The following is a 6,000-nucleotide window of genomic DNA, read 5'->3' as shown; positions in this document are numbered from 1 at the left end:
GAATTGCCAAGCCATAATATTAAGAGAATATACTATGCACTTTATAATACTTTATAATACTTCTAAAGACAATATGAATGGAATTTGGTCACCAAAGAAAGTCTGAAGAGGGTTTGAAAGACAAAGAGCATACTTTAGCTTGTTGTTGTTGCTAATTGCAAAACTTCTTTGTATACAATGTTGGCTTGTGAAAACCATTTCTCCACCATCAGCATTGGCCTCACATGCATCACCTTGAAGGAATACCTTAACAGAATTTTAGAGGACTCACCTTTGGTGGAGGAACCACCTTTGCCTTTCGCAGTGGCAGAGAAAGTAGCATCCCCATTGCTGCCTCCATCTCGAGCTTTAAGCCTCAATTCCTCCTCCATAAGTAAAGCACAGAACTCCTCAAATAACAATGGTTTGGGTCTCACCTGAGTGTTAAGCGTTGTTACCAGTCCATCAACTCTTGGTGGACATATCCGGAGACACCACTGAGCTAGCTCTTCGTTAGTCTTTTGTATCCCAGCACTAGCCATCTGGTCACGCAAATTTTTGATTCGGGTTATGAACACCTCTGCTGTCTCTCCTTCATTAAACTTCTCAGCTGCGAGTTGATTCTCCACGTTCTGGATCCTTGTCTGATTCCGCATCTCATACTGACTCTTCAATATGTTCCAGGCCACAGTTACCTTACATGTATGCTGAATCAAGGTCAAAGCAATATCAATAGTACTTGTAACCAGGGCACATAGAGCATCTGCGTTCTTGCATTTCCAAGCTCGTAGAAGGTCGGCATTAGGAGGTATCGTACTCCTCGGATTTGTTGGGTCGAGAATTCCTTATGGTTTTGGGTCAGCAGTCACCAGTACTGTCTCCAGAAGCTCACATGAATCCAGAATAGCAGTAATTTTAAACTTCCACACAGTGGAGTTCGTACCATCTAGCTTGCCATCAGTGAAGGCTAGTGGGCGAATCCTCAAGGCTTAGATTGTTGGTGCAGCAGCAGTTGCTGAACTCGAGCCGCTTCCTGTTGCCATCACTCCGTATGCTATTGAAGCCCTCGCCTCTCTTCTATTCTTCGATCGTTAGAGCCGTGATACCATGTTAAATTACACGGCACAGTGGAACAAAAACTGAACAAAGAATAGAGACTACGCAACAAATTGGAGAGGAACAAACTTTTCCTTCAATACTGATGTAGTACAGATGATGGCTCCGTCCACCCGTGCACTCCCACAGTGGAGCTTAGATGGCGATCTAGATAGATACTAGGTAAAGAGCTACTAGCTGGATGATCTGATCTGATCTAATACAATGGACTGGGGAGGTCGCCTCTTTATAGCTATGAGGGTGGTAGTCGGATCAACGTAGTCGGTGGAGTCGACCAGTTGACCTAGTCGGTGGAGCCGACCAGTCAACCTAGTCAGTGGAACCGACTAGTCGTCCATGGAATATTCAAGAAATATTCCCTATATTGTCGCCTCAGGGGCTCCCGCCCCCCCCGGAACCCCCACCAAGGGGGCTGCTGGCCCCCCCGGGACCCCCCAGCTAGACCCCAAGCCCCAATAAGAATAAGGGACTCCCACACAATCACCTTTCTACCATCAACAGTCTCATTGATAGACCTCATCTGACATGCAAGTCGAGATCCATCCAGTGTCCCGGGCTCACACATGGCTTCTCCTCATATGGGGGCCTTACAACTTGAGCACCTTAGACCACTAGTGGTTACTAGGAGGGTGGGGCATTGAGCATATCTAACAGGGTGTGTGTGTAAGTGATTGGATATGCATCCGCCTAAAAGAAAAAATAAAAAAAAGCCCCCGAGAGGCCCTAGTGTGCATAGGCGCGACTTTGGGCTAGACGGGGACCCCATCTGGCCCAACGTTGTGCCTGTGCGCACCCGAGCCTCTCGAGGGCTTTTTTTATTTTAATTTTTGTATTTATTGGTATAGGCAGATTTTTTTATTTTTTTAATGTATTCTTGTGTGTGTGATGGGTGTGTGTGTAAGTGATGGGGGATTCATCCCCCAATTTAAAAAAAACAAAAAATAGCCCCTGAGAGGCCCAGGTGCACGCATGCGCGACTTTAGGTTAGACGGGGACCTCGTTTGGCCCCAAGTTGTGCCTGCGTGCACGTGGGCCTCTCGGGGGCTTTTTTTTTTTTTTAAATTGGGGGATGCATCCCCCATCACTTACACACACACCCATCACACACAAGAAATACATTTAAAAAAATAAAAAAAAGGGCCTATACCAAGGCTCTCCTAAATGGGAAATGGTATAAGATTACCTCCATTTGGTGATGAACTCCATTACTACTACATTTTATTGTTCACTCTTGAGAAGTGGGCCCCACACCTGGAAAGGTAGGGGCCCACTCCCTTAAATGTGCGGACCCGAGTTAGGGCAGGTGCACACACACACCCCTATTCCCTTGTCAGATTCTCTCACGATGTTGCTATGGAAATGATTGTCTAAGATACCTCTTTCTCTTACTCTGTCATCATTAACCTTGGCTTTGTCTTCTTAAGTACAATAGCATACCTCTCCATAATGTTGTCATTTGGCAAGCCTTGTCCTTTGGCACCAATTTACCATATGTCCTTATGTTATATTTTCCTTACAGTAGGGAAAATTCTCAATCCACTATTAGCTACATCTAATAACGAATGTTAGCACCCTTCCCTAGGTGTTGACTTCATTTGTTAAGATGGTATTTAAAACGTCATTTTCATATGGTAGCCTTTTCCTTCTCGGACAATTGGGTGACGCCACTCATCAGGTTAAATCTTATGGCTTGCAAAATCCTTCCATCGCTTTGTGCCATCGATGGTCCTAACATGTTTAAAAAAGAAAAAAAGTGCCTATGTCATGGCCACCTTCCGATCAAAGATGCAAAATTTTTGCCCAAATCAATTTGCTTCTTCATGCTTGAAATGTGTCCCAATTTTTCAATCCATATCTTGATCATTAGCATTCAAAGTCGGGACCCACTTTGAATAATAGTTTCATTGTCATGTTATTCACATCATTTTAATCCATTGCAACCATTTTAATCCATTGTTGCTCATAGCTATCAGTGCATTTGTCAACCTTATCGTTTTGTATCAAACTTCATTGCAATCATCACCAATGCCTTCAGAATATCAAGGCACACTTCTAAAGCAATTTTGGTCATTCCTAGCATACTTTATAACATTTTACACCATAAGGACCTACATCTTTAATTGTGTGTAGCACCCCTTAGCCACAAAACCCAATCTCCTATGCTAGGATTGAGTCAATCATATGGTTGTTCTCTATCCAATTTTGATAATACACAAACACCAACCAAGTATACGTGTGGATTATTGCCATCTCCATGTGGAACCATTGGCATAAGTGAGAGATTTCCATCTTAATCATGGAGCATATATCCTCTTAATTTACATTAATCCTTCCAACTAACCATGCACATAACGAAATTAGTCACCATATTATTGTTCTATTTTCCTCCTAGGTTTGGGATGCAAAACATTCCTAGTCCCAAGATGAATCTAAATATGGAAGGGTTTGAGATTGTGCATCCAATTTAACCTTTTGTTGCTATCTTGATTAGAGTTCATCGGCAATCTTGATCTTGTCTATTCATAAACCTAGTAACTTGAAGAATTCTTGAAATCTTTAATAAGGGAATGCACTTCTTCAAAATCAACTGTATATTTAAATTAAGGATACACTAAAATCCAAGAAATGAAACTCAATTATAATGAAAAACACCACCCATCTGGAAAACAAGAGAAATATATATTAAATTTTGATGTCTATACAATATTTCTTGTATATTGCATCCAATAGATGCACTCTTCACAAAATATTTGCTTGCTTAGCTTCAGCTACTATTGTTTCTCTCCTCTGAGTTGACAAAACAGTGGGTTTACTTAAAGATTCTACAAGCTGCCCAGCATCATAAACACTTGCCGAAGCACCCATAGTAGCAACCGCCATGATTCTTCCTGCTAGTTTCTCTCCAAAAGTAGATAGTGCCAAGTCCCGCCTCACCAAAATACACTTGCACGCAAAAGGGGGTAAAGGCACAAGGGAGACTAGCTTCGAAAGTGCCCTGCACTTTATCATCTCTTCCTTCCCATAAGGGGAGAAAAAAGTATGGAAGCACACTAGGCTATGGCGCTCAAACATTCCCATGTAGTGTCCTAGTGCTGAATCCACATCGATGATCTCACCTCGACCCCCTTTACGTGTCATAAACTTGTCAACTTTGATGACATCCTAAAAATTGAGATAACATCAATAATCTTCTCAATGCCAAACTAAGAACATAAAGTCGTTTATATTGACAAAATATCATGAACTTACAATGTGGGCAGCATCTTGTTTGTCCATTCCCGATCGAGTTATATCGATGGAGCTTTTGCTCTCATATGTTACATTCATAGATGACTTCACCAACTACACTTCGGTCTATGGTCTTAAGGCAAAATCAGAAGTGTTTATTCATTTCAAGCACTTTGTGACTATGGTTCAGAATGAGAAAGGACTCAAGATGTTGACACTTCGCCTTCAATGGATCACTTCAGAGTTTTTGGTTGTGTTGCATATGCCCACATACCTGTGGAGTTTCGACACAAGTTGTCAGATAATGCGCTTAACTGCATTTTTGTTGGGCATAGTGCACAAAGCAGAGGCTAGTGTCTCTACAATCCTGCTTCTCGCAAGATTCTTATTAGTAGAGATGTTATATTTTCAAAGAATTCACCACATACACATGCTGAATTTAATATTTCAACTTCTTCAGATGATGTTTTTGAGGGGATGCTTCCTATAGCATTTGGTTCCCCAGCTGAGGTTCATGCTAAAAATCAAAATTTAGAGCAACCTTCTCCTGTTGCACATGCCCTGATTCAATCACAGATTGATTTTATACCTCAAGGTGGATGAAGTTGTCAGGCAAGAGATTCAAGAGATACACGCAACCAAAACAGTCCCGAATTAGTTGCTACAAGCTCTAAGGGAGAGTAGGCTTAAGGTCCCATTGCCTGGCAGGACTCGTAGTGCAGTAAGGCACACAAGGGGGGCTCTTTCATTTGACACAGCTTAGGCATATACTCTTCTTAATGAAGAACTTGACTCTTTTGAAGAAGCAGAGGATAATGTGCATTGGATGCATGCCATGCACAACAAATTGCAGTCCATTTAGAAAAATCAAACTTGGGATGTTGTGGGTTTACCACCAGGTAAACATGCCATTGGTACCAAGTGGGCTTCAAGGTGAAAAGGAAGCCAGATGGTTCCATAGACAAGTACAAGGCAAGGCTGGTTGCCAAAGGCTATGCACAAAAGAAGGGCAGATTATTAGGAGACCTTTGCTCCTACATCCCGGATGACCACCATCAAGTTGGTTATTGCTATGGCTACAAATTTTATTTAGAATGTCCATCAATTGAACATAAAAACAACTTTTCTTAATAGGGACTTACAGGAAGAGGCTTATGTCAAACAAACTCCTAGATTTGAACTTTCTGGCAATGCACTTTAGGTTTGCAAGCTTAACAAAGCTTTATATGAAATGAAACAAGCCCCACGTGCATGGTATGCCAAGATTGATGCATTCCTGGCAAGTAAGGAGTTACATAATAGTCCCACGAAAAGCACCCTCTACATTAAGAAGGATGGGGGAAATATCTTGATCATCATTCTTTATGTAGATGACATGCTGCTCATAGGGTCAAATGAGGAAATAATAGCCGATTTTAAAGCTGAATTTGACATGACAGATTTAAGCATGTTAAATTTTTATTTGGGGATCCAGTTTATACTAAGACAAGAGTGACATCATTATGTCTCAGTCCAAGTATGTGCGGAAGCTCTTGGATAGGTTTAACACGATGATTGTAAGCCTATTGCCACTCCCATGGAGCCGAGGTTGAAGCTTACTATGTATGATGCAGGTGAATCAGTGGATGTTACACTTTACAACCAGATTATTGGATGCCTCATCTATTTGTGCTATAC

Source organism: Dipteris shenzhenensis, chromosome 24 (assembly GCF_047967505.1).
Source record: "Dipteris shenzhenensis isolate YYH24624 ecotype China chromosome 24, Dip_SZ_1.0, whole genome shotgun sequence".
NCBI classification, from domain to species: domain Eukaryota; kingdom Viridiplantae; phylum Streptophyta; class Polypodiopsida; order Gleicheniales; family Dipteridaceae; genus Dipteris; species Dipteris shenzhenensis.
Note: the sequence above shows the minus strand (reverse complement) of the source record.